Source organism: Equus asinus, chromosome 18, assembly GCF_041296235.1.
Source record: "Equus asinus isolate D_3611 breed Donkey chromosome 18, EquAss-T2T_v2, whole genome shotgun sequence".
Taxonomy (NCBI): Eukaryota; Metazoa; Chordata; class Mammalia; order Perissodactyla; family Equidae; genus Equus; species Equus asinus.
The window spans coordinates 18,186,627-18,205,638 of NC_091807.1; the positions used below are offsets into that span (position 1 = coordinate 18,186,627).

The 19,012-nt window shown below is 36.8% G+C and overlaps 1 non-coding gene across 1 annotated transcript; it reads right to left on the reverse strand.

The window, feature by feature from the left end:
- Positions 1–9,234: 9,234 nt before the first annotated feature.
- On the reverse strand, positions 9,235–9,345 carry LOC123278396 (U6 spliceosomal RNA). Its single transcript, XR_006515758.1, has one exon. It is a non-coding gene; the product is annotated as a U6 spliceosomal RNA (small nuclear RNA).
- Between the last annotated feature and the right edge of the window lie 9,667 nt (positions 9,346–19,012).

Here is a 19,012-nt window from a genome sequence, read left to right on the forward strand (position 1 = left end):
CCCCTAAGATCAGGAACAAGACAAAGATATCCACCCTTGCCACATTTACTCAACGTTGTACTGGAGTTTCTAGGCAGTGGAATCAGGCAGCTAAAAGAAATGAGGCATCCAGATTGGAAATGAAGAAATAAGAACTATATTTTTGATTGTAAATGCCATGATCTTGGATATACAAATTTCTTAGGTATCCATTTGGTGCTCTAGTGTTTAAGATTCAGCTGTCTCACTGCCACAGCCCAGGGAACCTCAGCACCTGTCTGTTGGTTGTCATACTGTGGGAGATCTGTGGCACTGTGATACTGAAAGCTGTGCCACTGATGTTTCAAATACCAGCAGGGTCACTCATGGTGGACAGGTTTCAGCAGAGCTTCTAGACTGACAGACAGACTAGGAAGAAGGACCTGGCCACTCAATTCAGACAAAAGTGGCCATGAAAACCCTATGAATAGCAGCAGAGCATTGTCTGAGATAGTGCTGGAAGGTGGCAGGAGGATGCAAAAAGACTGGGCAAAGTTCTACTCTGCTATATACAGAGTCACTTTGAGTCCAAATTGACTCAAAGGTACTAACAACAACAAAAATATTCATTAAGAAATAATTAGAACTATTAAATGAGTTCAACAATATTGCAGGATACAAGACCTTATATACAAAATTCAATTGTATTTCTACACACTAACAATGAACAATGTAGAAATAAAATTAAACAAATTTATTGTTAAAGCAGTTATAAAGTAGCAGAAAGATATCCAATATTCATGGATCAACAGACAATAGTCTTAAGATGGCAATACTTTCCAAAACGATCCACAGATTCAGCACAATCCCAATTAAAACCCAAACTAGAGGAGTTTTTTTTCTTGTAAAAATTGACAGGCTCTTTCTAAAATTCATATGAAAATGAGGAAAGGCCAATAGTAAAAAAAAACTAAGTTGGAAGCTTCACACCTTCAGATTTCTTACCACACAGCTGCAGTAATCAAGACAGTGTGCACTGGCATGAGATTAAACATATAAATACCTAGGAGAAATAAAAACATATGCTTACCAAAACAACCCCCAAAACAAAACAAGAAAAACCCCAAAACATTGTATACAAATATGGTCATGGCAGCATTATTAATATTAACCAAAAAGTGGAACAAAAAATATCTATTGTCAACTGATGAATGGATAAGCAAATTTTGATGATAGATAGATAATTATTAAATATTGTTAAAAAGGAATTAAGTACAGTTACATGCTGCAACATGGATAAAAATTAGAAACATTAAAAGAAAAGGAAGCCAGTCACACAAAAAAACCACATATTGTATGATTCCATTTGTATAAAATTTCCAGAGTAGACAGATTTATAGAGACAGAAAACAGATATACTTTGCTGTCCTGGGCTGGAGGGAGGAAGGGAGTGAGAACTAACAGGCCTGAGATTTCTTTGTGGGTTGATTAAATACTTTAAATTTAAATTGTGGTTAGGATTACACAACTCTGTGAACGTATCAAAAACCATTGTATTATACACTATATGTGGGTGAACTGTATGATATGTGAAGTATATCTCCATAAGGATATTTAAAAATTATGATTAAGAAAAGTAATTTGAAGTGAATAATACCAGAAAAAATGTGCAACATCTGCCAGAATAGGATATTTTGTTAAATTCGCACCCAAGAAATTGAAAAATAATTAAAATAGCTTTTGATATTAATAAAAGAATGACCACATACACATAATAAGAATATTAATTTTTTTCATAAATAAATAAAGCATGCCACAAAGGAGGAATACTTTTAGATGATAACCTAGAAGATGACAGAAGCAGAGTGAGAAATAGTTAACGTGGAAGTAGATGAGAACAGAACACAAAATCCTTCCTGTGCTCTGCTCTGCTACACACGTAGCACCACAAGTAAAGCTGTTGCTTCCTCCCCCACACGTTAAGGGTAACAGAAGTGACCTCTGAGCCAATGCATGGAATGCACCCTTAGAATCACAATGGCTCTGAGCATGAGAGAAGCCCTTTGATGATGTAACCCCTGCCTTAAATGTCTGTAAGGAGGATAACCAGTGGGTAAAGTAAGTATACTGCCTTGCGGGAAATCCCATATTACATACACACCCACCACACCACCCCCGAACAGATTTGCTTTGTTTTAGTTTTTATTTTGTATAGTTTTAAGATATCACAGAGTTCCCTGAAACCAGTTCTTGACCCCATAGGGATCCTTGTAACCCACCTTTAGATTCCCTGCTTTGCATACTGAAGAAGTGGGAACACCTAAAAATCTAGAGACATAGAAGGGTTGTACTTTCAGGGTTTCAGTTTGGCCAGGCTTAGGAGGCTTTTAGGAGTATTACTGTCTACAGATAACTCACCACATGAAATAAATGGATGGTAAGAACTAGGCGTGCATTGCAGATGAAGATACTGGAAAGTGGGCTGTGGACTGGGAACTGCAGGGTAGTAGAGTAGAAAGAGCAGAGTTGATCTAACCTGAGTTCCTGTTGAACAGGTGTTACTTAATAATTGTTAATGATAGTTGTTAGCTTATTTAACTTCTCCAGAAAAAGTGGGAAAATAATTTCTAAACTAATATTTTTGCTCTGAGTACTAAATGAAATTATGTATGTGTAGGGGAGGAAGACATTTCCTCTACCCTCTCTGGGTTCGTCTGGCCAGAGAACGAATTAAATTCACATGTGACAGAATAGCAGGAGAAAATTAAACAAAGCTTTATGAGGACCACGGCCCTGGGGCCTTTCTTCCCAAAGGAAGAAAGGGCACTGAAGAAGTGGGGTGCACAGAGTGGTTATATACCCCCAAACAAGATGTTTCACATATGATTGAAATGTCCCTCCCACAATAGTCACAAGATTGCCCTGTCGGCACAGCGCTTGATGGACACAGCAGGTAGTGGGTCTGCTATCTCAGAGGGCATAGCAGGAGGCAAGTCTATTGTCTCAAGCTGGGTGGTCACAGGTGAGTGCAGCAATCAGTTCCTAGCCTAAGGAAAGATGCTTAATCCTTAAGGAAATGCCAATGTTGGGAGGGGGAGGGAGGTTGCACCTTGATCTCAAGGGCCTTTGTTCTTGCCATAGTAAATGTTTTAAAGCAGATATACAATGCGTGCTCAATGGCCACAGTCAGGCCCTTTTGGAAAAAATAGCAAAGTCAGGCCGAATTAGGTTTACACCAAATGGCTTCCTCATGCACTCCAATATATCCTATTGCTTGCCATTTCTATTTGTCAATGTATACGTGGGAGTTGCTCAGACAAGCTGAGCAACTCACCAAAATGGCTGAAACCACCACAGCTGAAACATCATATCCAGCCAAAAGACAAAGGAGGATGCTAGGGGTGGGGGGAGTCAGTTACAGGAGGTTACCAGACAAGCACAATAAACAAATACAGATTTAAATCCTTGCCTTCACCATTGATTAAAATTTCTAGAGATAAGTTCATCTCCCCTTCTTCCTGGTACAGAGAGGGAGGTACCTTTACAGACAGGGAGTTCCTTTACAATGTAAAGGTCTCTTACAAAGGGTAAGTAAATTCTACTTTTCAGTTGCTTTCCTGTCTGCAAAGTAACCAGCCCCAAATAATCATCATGCCAAAGAGACATATCTTGGGGTGGCCAATTCCAGGACCCCCACATATGTATGACAGGTAGGTAGTACAGTTCTTGGAGCTTAGTTGGTCCACACTTAATGATTATTTGTTTGTTTTGTGAAAAAAAAAAAGCCTTGATATTTAAGAGTAGAAGCATAAATATAAGGGTTTGAGGTCCAGCCACAGAATTAGAGGGGAGAGGTGGGCTTAGTCTCTGAGATTGGGTAAAGGGAGAAAATACAGTTACCAAAAGAAACTGTGGAGTGGAGTTTGGTCAAATGGGGGAGAGAGAGCTGTTACTCTACTTCTAGGTTCTTCCGGCTCGTCTAAGAATCAAACTGACATGAGACAGAATAACGGGAGAACATCAAACAAAGTTTAATAACATGTATATGTGGGGAAAACCCAACAAAACTGAGTAACTCACCAAAATGGCTGAAGGCAACACCTTAAATAACATCTTCAGCTAAACAAACGAGGAGGTTAGGGTACTTCAAAGGGGAGGAAAGCAATTTACATGGAGTTGGAAAAGCAAACGTTTGATAAACAAATGTTGACCATGCCTTGCAAACACAATGAGAGTGAGAGAGGACTTTGATTAAAAAGGCCCTTGCTAGGCTCCTCCCTACCTAGTTCACTTTATACTACAGTTATCTATGGTGATAGCTCCTTCCTGGAACAGGCCTTTGATGGGGCTGAGAGCAGGCTGCTCCAAGGTGTGCCACTCTGGTATGCGGACTATTTTGAGCTGAAGACAATGAAGCCTCAAAAGACCCAGAAAGAGCAGCTGACTTTCCCCCAAACTGCCTAAAGAAATTTAAAATAAAGGTTGTATCCAGGACAGACCATCACCATAGATAACTATCTAGTACACATGGGGGGATCCTTGCTAAGTCCACACTTATCAAAGTCCTGCTTATCAAACTTTTGTATTCCATCTCTATGAAGATTGTCTTTCTCTCCTTTGAAGTCCCAGATCATTATGTCCTCCTTGTCTGTAGCTGAGGGTACTTAAACGATTGGACTCAGCCAGATGGCCGAGTTACTCAGTTTACCCTGGGTTTCTCCCATGTATACATGCTATTAAATTTTGTTTGATTTTCTCTTGCTAACTTGCCTCTTTGATTAATTGACCAGCCATCAGAACCTTAAGGAAAAGTGGTGGGGGGAATTCTCCCACTTCCCCGACACTTTCTATCTTAAATTCTTTTAGGCAGTTAGGGGGAAGGTCAAAGTTTCTTTCAGAGTCTTTTTTTCTTAAAAATAATCAGGTCAAAGAGACACATTTTGGGGTGGCAAATTCTGATCCCCCACAGTCAGAAAAACACAGAAAATTGGTGTAATAGGTTTTGAGGTGCTGACAGCAGAACTCTATGGGGAGTGATCTTCTGAGATAATGACTCCTTTCATGTGTCAAGAAGGGTGGGGACACGGATTTTCTGGAAGCTGGAGCTGAGCCCAGAGGAGAGGGTACTTTTCACCCCACACCTACCAAGAGCTGAGCTGCGCAGCAATTGAAAACCTGATCATCACTGATGGACTGGCTGTGGCTTCCTTATTCAAGGATAAGAATGAACCTATTACCTGGCACGTGTGAGTCTAATGACACCAGATTTCTTTCTTTCTGCTTTGTTTACCTTAATGTGGAGCACACACAGGGATATGGAAGGAGTTCTGAGAAGGGCAGAAATGATTAATGGAATCAACTCAGTGAGTTATGAACTGCAGGAACTGAAAATGTGTTGTTTAGTTAAGCATCAGTTGTCTAAAGATATGATGATAGTCTCCAAGTACTTGAAAGGTGAAAATAATATGCTGTCCTTCATAGGCAAATTTAAAACTACTAGCCCATCATCAGTAGAACTTATGTTTAAAGTTCTTTTTCTCTGTGGGAGAATAGCTTTTAACAGTTTTAAACACCCTCCTTCATTCAATGTCTCTTTTGACCAGTAGAACTCATGTAATGGGCCAGGATTAATGATGTGCTTGTAAATGGAAAAAAAGCTAAACCATCTAACTTTAATAGAGACTGAATCCTTGATCTTGTACTGTTGAAAGTATTTTTCCCCCCGCACCAACCACTTCTCAATTCTCTGACACCAACAGGGTAGCCAACGATTTAATTCAATTCAGACACTATCTACTTGGATTTAGCATCAGATCCTACAGATTAAAGGGGCTCAGACCCCTCAAGTCTGTCCCTGCTTCTGATGCCAGTTGCAAATCCCAAGCCACATGTACTTCTGACCAAATGTCCATAGATCAGCTTCCCCCAACCTCCTCTAAAAATTTGATAATTTGCTGGAATGGCTCACAGTAAACTCTGATTAATGTGACCCTTTTTGCATAGGCACCCCATGTAACGTAAGGGCTATAAAATTGAATAACAGTTAAGAAGCCTTATTTCATTTGGTGTCTCAGCTTCCCCTCCATGGACATTACAGATGCTGATAAAATCATTAGAATAACTAACAAAATAATAAGAAATCATAATTTGCCACCCCAAAATGTGTCTCTTTAGTTTGATTACTTTTAAGGACAAAAGACTCAGTAAGAAACTTTGACCTTCCCCTTAACTGCCTAAAAGAATTTATGATAGAGAGCCTGTTCCCAGAAGGGGCTATCATCATAGATAACTATTACACAATAGGAACTAGGTGTGGTAGACAGGGAGGAACCTGGCAAGGCCCATTTGATCGAAATCCTCTCCATGCCTTATTGTCATTGCAAGACATGACAAACATTTATTTACCAAACATTTGCTTTTCCATCTCCATGTGAATTGCCTTCCTCCCCTTTAAAGTCCCAAACCACTAGCCTCAATATCCTCCTTTGTCTTTAGCTGAAGATAGTATTTAAGGTCATGACTTCAGCCATTCTGGTGAGTTTCTTCATTTTCCTGGGTTTCTCCCATGTATACATGTTATTAACTTTGTTTGATTTTCTCCTGTTATTCTGTCCATGTCAATTTTACTCTTAGACCAGCCAGAAGAACCTAGAAGGGTAGAGGAAAATTTCTTCCTCTGCTACATCTATCATCAAGATCTGACTCGGCATTTTCTTTCATTTTAGCTATTACGGATAACAAAAGCAAAGAGATTTTATGTTTGGCACGTTTCTTATTGTTTTGTATTTCCTTAGGTATCCAATGAGTCACATCCTCCAGAGTTGGGTCTACCACCATTTCTAAATTCCATTGGTAACTCTTACCTTTAGCAACTGTTCATGATGTAGCTACAGTTCCATACCATAGGTGACTTAAGGAGCCATCCAGGAATAAAAGATTCTTCATCCCCTGCTTTTTCATCATTTCTCTTCATATACCACATTTCTGTGAGTCAGGGCTATTCTAGCAAATTCAAAGTTTTCTGACACCAAATGAGAATTTTTTTCTTCTTGACACCAAATATGTGGTATCTTTTCCAACACCTCTTCTCCAATTTTCCAGACTCTGACTGAATGTTCAACAATTCAATTCAGTTCTGAAACTATCTACCTGGAGCTAACATCAGATCTCACAAGGGGCTCCATCCCACAAGACTTCCCTGGCTTCAGATACCAGTCACAAGTCCCAGCCCACTCATCCTTCTGACCTACTAGCTTTAAATCAGTTGTTCCTAAGAGTCCCCCCTTAGGTTCCATAATTTGCTAGAACACCTCACAGAGCTCAGGAAAACATTTTACTTACATTTTCCAGTTTATTATAAAGGATATGACTCAGAAACAGCCAACATGAAGGAGATACATATGGCAGAGTATGGAGAGGAGAGATCATGGAGTTTCCTTGAACTCTTTGAGTTCATTACCCTCCCAGCACCTCCAGGTGTCCATGAACGTGGAAGCTCTCAATGCCTGGCATTTAGGGGTTTTATGGAGATTTCATTGGCTATTGGTGATTTACTAAATCTTTAGCTCCTGCCATTTACCCCAAAACTGGGGGTGGGGCTGAAATTCCAAATTTCTAATCAAAGTTGGGGGTAGTCACTGTGCAGGATTGGAATTGGCCACCCCAAGGTGTCTCTTTGGCATGAGGGTTATTTGGGGCTGGTTACTTTTAAAAATTGAAGATATGAGAAAAACTCTTAAAAGTAGAAGTTACTCTTTGTTTTAAGAGACATTCACATTTGTAAGGAAAATCTCCATCTGTAAAGGCATCTCCCTCTCTGTACTAGGAAGAGTGGAAGATGACCTAAACTCTAAAAGCTCTTATCAATACAGAATGTAAGGACTTAAATCTGCATAATAACCTTACTCTTGTTTACTATGCTTTTCTGGTAATCTCCCACAACTGACCCCTCCCACCCCCAACATCCTCCTTTGTCTGTAGCTGAAGATGGCATTTAAGATGAGAACCTATGCCATTTTGGTGAGTTGCTTAGTTTTCCTGAGTCTATCACATATATACATGTTATGAAGCTTTGTTTAACTTTCTCCTTTTATTCTGTCTCATGTGACTTTAATTTGTTGTCCGGCCAGAAGGCCCTAGAGTGGGCAGAGGAAATGTCTTCATCCCCTGCATCTCTTTGGCAACCAGCCCCCATCCTGAAGCTATCTAGGGGCCAGCCACCAAGAGTTGCCTCATTAGAGCAAAACCCTCTCTATCATCTTTTTCACTCAGGAAATTCCAAGAATTTTAGGACTCTGTTTTTAGGAGCCAGGACAGAAGAAAAAGACCAAATATCTTTCTATGATACCACAACTATATACCACCCATTGAACTAGCTTATCACAAAGTGAAGTACTGGGCCACTAATTAACGTACTTACCACACACACAGAGCATACTGTTACAGCTCCTGATGAAGTATTCATCATTGTCCATTTCTTACCCTCTCCTTTGTCTTGACCAAAATTCATTCAGGCTCCACTCTTCCCCACAGCCACCAAAAATTTGGTTTGTCCCAGGTCCCAAGCAAGCACTAAGATGCAGAATATGCCTACCCATCAGCTTATCCAAAAATCAGCTGACCCAGCAGACAAATTTCCTGCCAGATGTCACCTGTCATACTATCTACTTACCCTACCTTGCTTGCCCATTTTCCCCTTAAAGTCTCTGCTAAGCTCTTCTTACCTCTCTCTATAAAAGAAAAGACCTTTTCTGTTTGATTTTCAGATACTTGCAGATTTCTGAGCTATGAGTATTCTCCTTATAGCATTCATTTTTTTTTTTTTGAACAAAGTCTCTCCTTGTCTAAGCCTGGATTTGATTTTCTCTGAAAGAAAGTGTTAATACTGCAGTTACATCAGATGTCAATGTCAGCATCAAGTCTACCCAGAGAAAATGAAATTCAGAACTAAACAATTCTGTCATAGACCTAGGAAATGCGATATAGGAAATCTGGATAATTTTGTGAATTTATGAAACTGCTGTTTTGTAAGGTGCTTTTTATAAACTGAATTCTAAAGTGAAAGAAAAGTAAAACACATCATTTAAAAATTAATGTTTGGCTGCATACCAAGGGAAATTTTCTTAGAATTATAAGTTACTTTATTTTTGTGAGCTCTCACTTATGTAGAATTACATTTTTATTTCATTTATGTTTCACTTGCTTAAACCTAACCAGGCATAATCTAGCCCAGTCTTTTTTAAAAACTAACTCAGCCACTTTAATTTTTTTAGAGAATAAAAATATAAACACTTCACAAATTTGTGTGTCATCTTTGCACAGAAGCTATGCTGATCTTCTCTACTCTTCTCATTCCAATGTCACTATATGTACTACCAAAGCAAGTCCTGAATCTTTTTATTTATTTATTTTTAATAAAAGGCTATCTGGGGTCAATATACCCCATGGTTCAAGAGCTATGTGAGAGGGCTGTAGACTAAAGGGGACCAGTGAGTCTCATCAGCATAATAATTTGGGGCATTACCCCATACGGCCATCAGAGTAGAAAATAAAATTACTCAATTCATAATGATGAGTTTTTTGCCACTGAAAGTTTATGTGATAAAACAATATGCTGAGGGAAAATGTTGACTTTTAGATGGATTTTAGTTGTGTAAATGGATTTAGCTACTTCATATGAGGGAATTGTCCCCTACTTAGTCAATTAATATCAGTAAACAGATTACTTGAAAATTAAATGTCAATTACATAAATGTATTTCCTGATAATAAATATTTATGTATTGACAATTGGAAATTTTAGACAAGACTTGTAAATGCGAAGGCAATCAAAATAACTCTGTTGTTTATTCTGTTGTTTTCTTTTTATTAGTCTTTTTTTTAAACAACTTTGTCCAAGCAAAAACGTTCCACTAGGTGAGAAATCTATATTATCACGTTCTGATTTAGTAAAGCCATTATATATTATTTATATCAAACCAATAAATTCATAATAGCAGAAAAACTAGAACCCTCATTGCTAATGGACAAATAATTAGAAAAAAAAAATTATACTCATTCATGTGCCTTTGATTCCATTGCATAGCTAAATAGGAAACAAGAATGATGAAGAAAAAAAAAGTTTTATAAAGTTTACCAATGATCAGTTAGTAAAATCGAAGTATAAAACAAATACACCAAAAGTCAATCTAATTGCATGAATATTCCTCATATGACATGGCAAGCAATTTTCTCATTCTTCCTAGGTGGGCTTTATGTCATGTGGAGCTATTCAACTTATTCACATTCATGACCTCACCATTGGTAATAATTTACATATTATTGCTAAATCATTTATTTTATATGGAAATTATGGCCAGAAACAAATTTACACAATAATATTTGTCTTATGGTTTTTGTTCTTATTTTTCAAAACAACACTAGACATAAAATAAATGAAGAAACACTGAAGCTTCTTAAATGAAGGCTATGTTCAAAGTCAAACTATTCAGATTCATTAGTGATTGTTAGTCGTTTATAAAAACTCTGTATTGTGGTTTGACCTTCATTCTAAATTTCTAACTTAATTTAAGTATAGGATCAGCTCTTTTGAGTGTAAAATTATGCTACTACAAACCATCTATATTTTTATTAATCATAAAATGCCTAAAACTAAAGGGATTTGCTTGTAGATACATTCACGTTGCACTATCAGTTTAAAATTAAACTAAATGGTGCTTATTTTGGTCAGTCAATTCACTGGGAGGTATTGAGAGTGAGATAGATCAATCAGTTATTCCAAATTAATTCAAGGAGTCTTACAGAAGGAAAAGGCACCATCTAACCTTCACTTTGCAGGGAAAAGTTGAGCCTAAGTGGGCTCTCTGATTAGAAGATCATTAAAAATGTATGATGAAAGATGAAGATAAGTCTTTTCATTTAACCTAAATTCTGGACACATCACTACCCTGTTATATTGCCATAATGTCGGGTTTAGCAATGAACTTGATTTAACTAGAAATTGTTTTCATATATAAGGTAGACCTTGGTATTCAAAGGTAAGTGCACAAACAATGATATTATCAACAGCTAGAAAAATTATTAAAAGTGAAAAATTCCATGCTAAAACATTTAAAATACCTCTCCTCAAAACCATGGAATTGGCCTCTGCATTTTAACAGATCCTCAGGTCATTTGTAAACACGTTGAAATCTGAGAAGCACCAGGTTCCATGACCCTCATAAGGGATACTTTAAAAGAAATCTTCTTATCAAATGTGTAACTGCAAAGGATGTGCTTTAAGGCCCTCCCCAATCCTAGGATTGTATGGGATTCTCTGAGAAGATAAAGGAAGCAAATCTTAAGTTTCCACCTAATCTTCCTGTGTACTGTCCTCTCACTTCTCTTATTTGAGTGAGAAATTTGTTTAATTCAATTTTAATGATATTTTGTTTAAGGAAATCAAATAAAAAAGTACAAAAGGTATTTTTCATTTTCTGTTATTTCCAAAGTGTAATCAAATCTTGTAGATCAAATCAAAATTATCCCTTTGCTTTGTAGGGGAGCAGAATTTGCTACCCCAAAATGTGTCTCTTTGGCTTGATTCTTTTTAAGAGCAAAAGACTCCAGAAGAAATTTTACCTTCCCCCCAAACTGCCTAAAAGAATTTAAGGTAGAAAGCCTATTCCAGGAAAGGGCTATCGTTATAGATAAGTATAGTATAATATGAACTAAGTATGGCAGACAGGGAGGAACCTAGCAAGGCCCATTTAATCCAAGTCTTTCGATGTGCCATTGTCTTTGCAAGGCCTGGCAAACATTTGTTTACCTAACATTTGCTTTTCTATCTCCATGTGAATTACCTTCCTCTCTTTTCCACTACCCTCAACATTCTCCTTGTCTTTAGCTGAAGATGGTATTTAAGGTGGTGGCTTCAGCTGTTGAGTTACTCAGTTTTCCTGGGTTTCTCCCATGTATACATGCTATTAAATTTGTTTTATTTCCTCATGTTATTCTGTTGCATGTCAATTTAATTCTTAGACCAGCCAGAAGAACCTAGAAAGGTAGAAAAATATTTCTTCCCCTCCTATACCTTAAAATCCTTCCAGTTTTTACATTAGGAAAAAGGTCAAACTCTTTAATAGCCTACAATGGATATTCCTAATCATTTTATCCTTGCTTTAGTTTGCCTCCTGTCTTCATCCATGTCCTTGCACTCCACACTCAAGGCATATAAAATTTTTGTCGCTTTCCTAAGTATACCTTCTCAGTTTGGGTTTTGGGTATATACATCTTTTCTTAATCTAAGTGGCACTTCAACTGGGAAGCCAGAACATCCTAATTCCCCCAAAATGCCTCTCCTATGGATCCCCAAAGCATTCTGCACTTCTCTATCTTTGTACAAATTATCTTATATTAAATCACCCAATTACTTATAGAGCTTTTTTAAAAGTGTTATTTTAACCTTCTTTAGCAGGTTACCTCTTATAAATAAAACTGATCTTTTTGTTTAAAAATGATTTGATTTAGATGACTATAAAGACAAAAAATAAAATCAGCTAAACTACATTAATAAGAAGTGAATGGAAACTTGGGGATGGCATTAAACACCAAAAGGGAAAAATATGAAAATGAAAATAATATAAGAATCATAGTCTGGAGCTAGACTTTTTGTGGAAATTTTACTTAGAAAAAGATTTGATTTGCAGGATGTACAAAATAATTGATAGAGAACAATTGTTGATAAAGAACAGACTTCTTGCTAAATAATAATGATAAGATATTTAATATTCATTTGCTAGTTGTGCAGTACAAAAGACATTTGTTGTTTCCAAACTTGTAATATCTACTGTGTCCACGGATAGGAGCTATTATTTTACACCTGGACTGTCAAGAGGCTAAGAGAAAACAGTTGTAAAAGTGAAATGTATGACTCAGCAAAAGAAACTTGGAAGCAGAAATGGGAGTAAGAATTTAAGGAAGAGGCAACTCATACAGTACTTGGAAAAAGATAGTGAGTTTTCTATAGGACATATCTTAGGAAACAAATAAATTTCATTAAATCTCAAAAGACAGTATAACCTCAGCTGATGCCTGACTTAATCACAGCTGTATCCCCAACAGATTTGTTTACAGTTGTAATTTCAGTTGACATTTACTGCCTTTCCTGGACTCTGGAATCTGTACAATAAATATCGTAAAGAAATGAGTGGGTTCACATTAAAAGGAAATTCGATTTTAAGGGAATGCTTCATTCCCAAACTCTATAATTTTTAAGATTGATGACATCAAAGTTTCCTTCTCCTGCCATGAATTATCTCAACTTTTTTGCCCATGGAAAATGAAAACGTTTGTTTTATTTAGAAAGGCAAGCGTGTAAGCTATTAATGGGTTTGTCTTTGTTCTTGTTATTCTGATATTATATGTCAGAGTTACCTAAATGGTAGAAATGACCACTAGAATTTAAGTTCCCACAAGGAAGGGATTATGTACCTTCCTCTGCACAGCATCCCCTGCAGTGGGAAGAATGCTAGGCAGAGTATAGTGATTCAATAAAAATTATTAAGTGAATCAGTGTAAGAATTAACCTCCCTAACCCAAACAATTATAGATTCTTTATTACATAACCACTAGGAGAAGTGTGAAAATTTTGAGAAAACTCCATAAAAAAGCTGGGAAGCTTTCAGATAGAAGAAAAATAATAATACAGGAAAACAAGGGAAAATATTGCTCACTATCTCTTTCTTTACATCTGGTCTATACAACACCCACGGACTTTGAGGTGTTTGAGAAAGAATAAGGCCCAGAGGAAACATTTAGAATGTGATCCTGGCACTGCCAGGGGTAAAATTTTCAGTCAAAAAACAAATATATCCTGAAACCTAGATTTTTGGAGATGATGCCCAGGCTTGGGAACCCAGAGCAGTTAAAAAAAATCCATCAAGTGTATGTATTGTTAATGACATTTATAAGGTTGTGATTTTCTGGAATTCTCAATTCCTATGTGTAATAAATAGAATTAACCAGGTTTTGATGTATTTAATTTTAATTAATGCTGAAAGAGTAAAGACCACAGAGTGCCAGCTATCTTTATTTTGATAGCTGGGAGTGGGACCAGCTTCATAATTTGTGGAGCTCAATGCAAAATGTAAATGCAGGCCCCTTGTTCAAAAATTATTAGGAATTTCAAGACATCAACAGCAGAACATTAAACCAAGTATGGGACCCTTCTGCATGCAAGTTTATGGCACTGGTCCTGGTTGGAAGTAACGCTAAGTGAAATGGGATATGCTAAAATGGTGATCTATGCTTTTATGAGGAAATGTTTTTCTCTTCACTTCAACTTCCTTTAATACTGAATTCAACTGTATTTTTCCTCTTTGGAAATGGGAAAATTAGAGACACTATTAGATGATAACTTATCCTCTGATTAAGGTTTCCTTGAAGACCAAAATAATGAAGGAAAGATAATTAGCATTTATTAACCAATTTGTATGTGTAGATGCTACAGTTACATAGACTCATTAATCCTAAAGTAAAATCTTCATTATCATCATAGATTCATGTGTAATTAATGAAATAATTAAAAAATTAAATAACTTGTCAAGCGATCACAGTATCAGTAGGTAACTAATTAAGATTCAACATGCATTAATTGTTTAATACGAAGAAGGAGACTCTTGTCTGATTCTTCCTCTAACAGATCATTCTAGCCATCTCTTCTTTTTCTATTATCCCCCAAGGGAAGAGAAGTTACTAATGTGATTGATTAGAGCCCAAGGCATTAACTGTATATTAAAAAACTCAATCCCATACATTTCTCTTGGTTTTTTTCCCTTGTGATATGCAGTTGTCATTGTTATTTTTATTTATAATTTATTTATTTTTTATAATTCTCTCTCTCTTTCTCTCAACAGTATATGAATTCAGGGCCTATGATTTAGACTGTGGTGGGGGACCCAATTTGTGTGTTAAACCTAAGTCTTATTTTACTGGCTTTGCATTGGTGTACTGAGTTCTTGTAAAGTGATATTTTGACGCTTATTTCTGTTACTGTATCTTGTGCCCTCAGCTACAAGAATGGAATGATTGACAGGGTAGTGTTTATGTACTTTTGTGTTGTAGAGGAGGAAAAATAATTTTCCCTCTACCCTTCTAGGTTCTTGGCTGAGATCCCCCTATAATAAAAGACAGATTAACAGGAGAAAAGCAAACAGAAGCTTAATAGCATGTATACCTCCTGCACACAAGGCAGACACCCAGGAAAACTGAGTAACTCACTGAAATGGTCCAGGCCACCACCTTAAATGCCATCTCCAGCTAAAGACAAAAGAAAAGTGAGGGAGGGGCTTGGTATGGGAGGCTACCTGGAAAAGCACAGTAAACAAGGGTATGGTGGTTACTCAGATTTAAGTCTCTGCCTTCTCCATTGATAAGAGTTTCTATAGATTTGGTCACCCTCCTCTTCTTGATCTGAGAGAGAGAGACACCCATACAAATGGAGACTTTCCTTGTAAATGTAAATGTCTCTTATAAAAGGATAACTTTTACTAGGTTTTCAGAGCTTCTTCTCTGCCTGTTGTTTCTTAAAAATAATCATCCTAAAATAATCCTTAGGCCAAAGCAGTATATTTTGGGGTGACAAATTCTGCTCCCCTTCAGTCTTTAGTCATAGCATTCAACCTCCTCCTTAACTTCCAACATCTTAGAGGTACAGTAGCCATGTAACTTCTGAATTCAACATGATTTGTGCTCAAGTTAGGATCTGACATTTACTAGTCACTTAATCCCTCTATATTTAGTAAGTCACTTAATCCCTGTATGTCTGTTATCATACCATAAAGTAGGTGATACCAATTTCAGTTTTGTTTTCAAGAATAAATGAGGTAATGAATGCATGATGCCTAACTACAAAGTCCACTCTACTTGACATGAACAACAACAATAATAATTGGGAAAAGTTCTGTATTTGTTAAGGTTCTCTAGAGAAGCAGAACCAATAAGATATATATAGCTATATGTAAGAAAAGATTTATTACAGGAATTGGCTCATGCTGTTAGAAAGCTGAGAAGTCCCACAGTTGGCTGTCTACAAGATCCAAGTACCTACACGTAGGGGGTGGGCACTGGTGTAAGGCCAGGAGTCTGAAGGCTTGAGGACTGGGGAGCTGATGTCTGAGGGCAGGAAGAGATGGATGTCTCAGTCCAAGAAGACAGAGAATTTTTCCTTCCTTTGTCTTTTCCTTCTATTAGGGCATCCAATGGCTTGGGTGACGCCTGCCCACTTTGCTGCGGGAGAATTTCTTTACTCAGTCTACAGAATCAAAGACTAATCTCTTCCAGAAACACCTTCCCAGACACACTCAGAAATGATGTTTTACCAGCTATCTGGGCATTCCATTCCATAGGCTGTCAAGTTGACTCATAAAATGAACCATCACAAGTTCAAATGTATATTTTTGGGAAAAAAGCTAATTAAAATATGTATATTTAAAAAAACTAGTTAGAAAAAACTATTTTCAAATTGTGTTATAAGATTATTAGAATTAGCTTTGAGAATCTTGATAAAAAGGGCTTAAGAGAGGCATGCCTCATTTCAGAGTTTGAACTATCTGATCAGAGTAGTCAATTACATTGGGAAAGCTAAGCCTTTTCAACTAGAAATGATTTCTGAAAGAATGTTATCAACTTGACATTCAGAAAAGCTATTTGTGGTAATATATGACAAAATTTGGCAAATATTTTGGTTTCTTGTGTGTCTAGAAAAGCTCAAAATGTGACATTAACCATGGCTCAATGAGTTTATTTCTATGGAGATTAACATAAATAATGAATGTGTACTGCTTTCTAATAATCTACCTTAGTAGAGGGCTAGAACTTAGAAGGCTTAAAGAAAGAGAGTTTAAGATCTCAAATGTGTCAAGCAAGAGTGAGAAAACACCAGGCCACAACTAATTCATGGCTAAATTCTTTCCAAGAGCTTGATATGTCAATATTCTATCTTGCTGACGGGTAACTGGTGTTTTATTGAAGATGTATGGAGGTAGTATTTTTGACATGAAGTTTTGAAATTTTAGGACTTTTAACTTGAATTCTCCTTTAGACAGATGGCTTGTTCATCTTTATGGGGACACAGTTACAAAGGAGTGCAAGTGGTTAGAAAACATATATTATTTTTTCCCTCAAAAAAGAGTTTTAATTTTAGTTAAGTACTTAGACATGTGCAGTTTGAGATACAAAGTTCAGCCCCATAAAGCTTAGCACAGACCATCTGGAGCTAAAAGTATTTAAGAACAGGTGTTATAAATTGGTCATTATGCCCCTACAGCAGCAAGATGGCAGTAGAAAATCTGCATTCAAGTAGAAATACTTCATGATGGATATTTCAGAATAAATTATCTGCAAAAGGTATTCTTAAGTGTGTAAATGAGTTTGTCAGGTGAGGTGACTTAAGAGCATCACATTTTGGCAAATGTCAAATTAATTTTTCATTTTCAAGTATTTGTTGCTTGATGATCTTTTTACAAGAAGTATTTAAGAGGAGAGTTTTCTTAAGGTCCCTTTCTTTACAAGATGAAAATATCTTTATCAGAGAATAATGCATGTTTCTTCTTACTTGTTGTTATGGTAGGTCTACATCTAATAATCTTTTTAAACAAACATCTTTACTTCGTATACATACTTTTCCTTCCTTCTTCAAGGAAAAACTATGATCTTTCTTTGGGAAATTTCTTTTCATCTTGATGCATGGAGGGATCTTTCATTGGCAGAATTGTTTTGTTTCCCCCACAATATCGTTGTCTACATTATGTGGAAAAAGCCAGTCCACAGTGTATGTATTTGCAGCTTGTTGCCAATGAAGCAGAACTCAGAAAAAGGAACTTCTGGAGTGCTTTTTTAAAAATCCTAGAATATGGTCGTCCTGAAATTCTGCTAAATGTCTGTTGTGCCCAAAGTTTGATTAGAAGATCTGCTAAACTTTCCTTCTTTCTAAGTAAAAATTGGAGTGTTGCTTCCTGAAATCAAAGACTTCAGGCTAATCTCCCATTAAGAAGGTTAGCATGCACACTGTGGGAAGAACCTTGCTAACAGCTAAGGTTGAAGTTTATGAAGAAAAGTAAAACTTAATCCTTATGCACGAAGAATTTGAAGTCAGCTATAGAAAGGAGAAAGCAAACCCAAATTAAAAAATAAATTTGAAAACATTTGCAATTGAGGAATACACAAATCGTCATTGAAACACAGAGGTTTCTGTAAAGATGGGTTCCTGAGCCAGAAAGTTATGTGCCATTCTTTTTCCTCTCCTCCACTTTCCAAATCCTATTTAGTACCCCGTTTTGCCCATTCTGTTTATGTCTTGAGTCCTTTGGACTTTATTTCGTTGTCTTACCTTCCTTAAGGGTGTCCATTGTACAGTATTTAAGAGCATGAGCTCAGAAGTCAGACTGCCAGAGCTGAGATCACACCTCTATCACTTAAGAAATGTTGAAAGTCATTTAAACTCTCTATATTTGGGTTTTCCTCTATAGTAAAATATGGCTAAAAAGAATACCTACTCAAAAATTTGTCTAAAGAAGATACATCATTTAAGCCCCCACCAAAATAACTGCCATATACTAAGAGATCAATTGGTGTTAATTATTTTGTACTATTGCTGCAGCTTTTAATTCGCAATTTCATACATTCAGATTTCACTCCTATTTGTTCTTCACCCATCAATTGGACTCGTTTTGACAAATGTAAATATTATCATTCCATTTATCTACTTACAGCTCTCCAGGAACTCCCATTTGCTTTCAAGATGAAATCCTAGTGTTTCTTGAGAGCATGCTAGGCTTTTCATGCTGAGGACACTTTATATCTCTAGTTTCATAGCTATCCACTAATGTACCATCTTCCAGCCCTTGCCCCTTCTCTCCTCCTTTCAAATCCACTACTGATACTCCAGATTCTGGGCAGAATGAACAACTTACATTCACTTCTTTAAGTTAGCAATATTCTGTTTCTCTCCTGAGCCTCGCACTTGAGGAATTCACATCACTCTCTCCATTCTCCCTCCACTCAACTCCCTCTCTTCA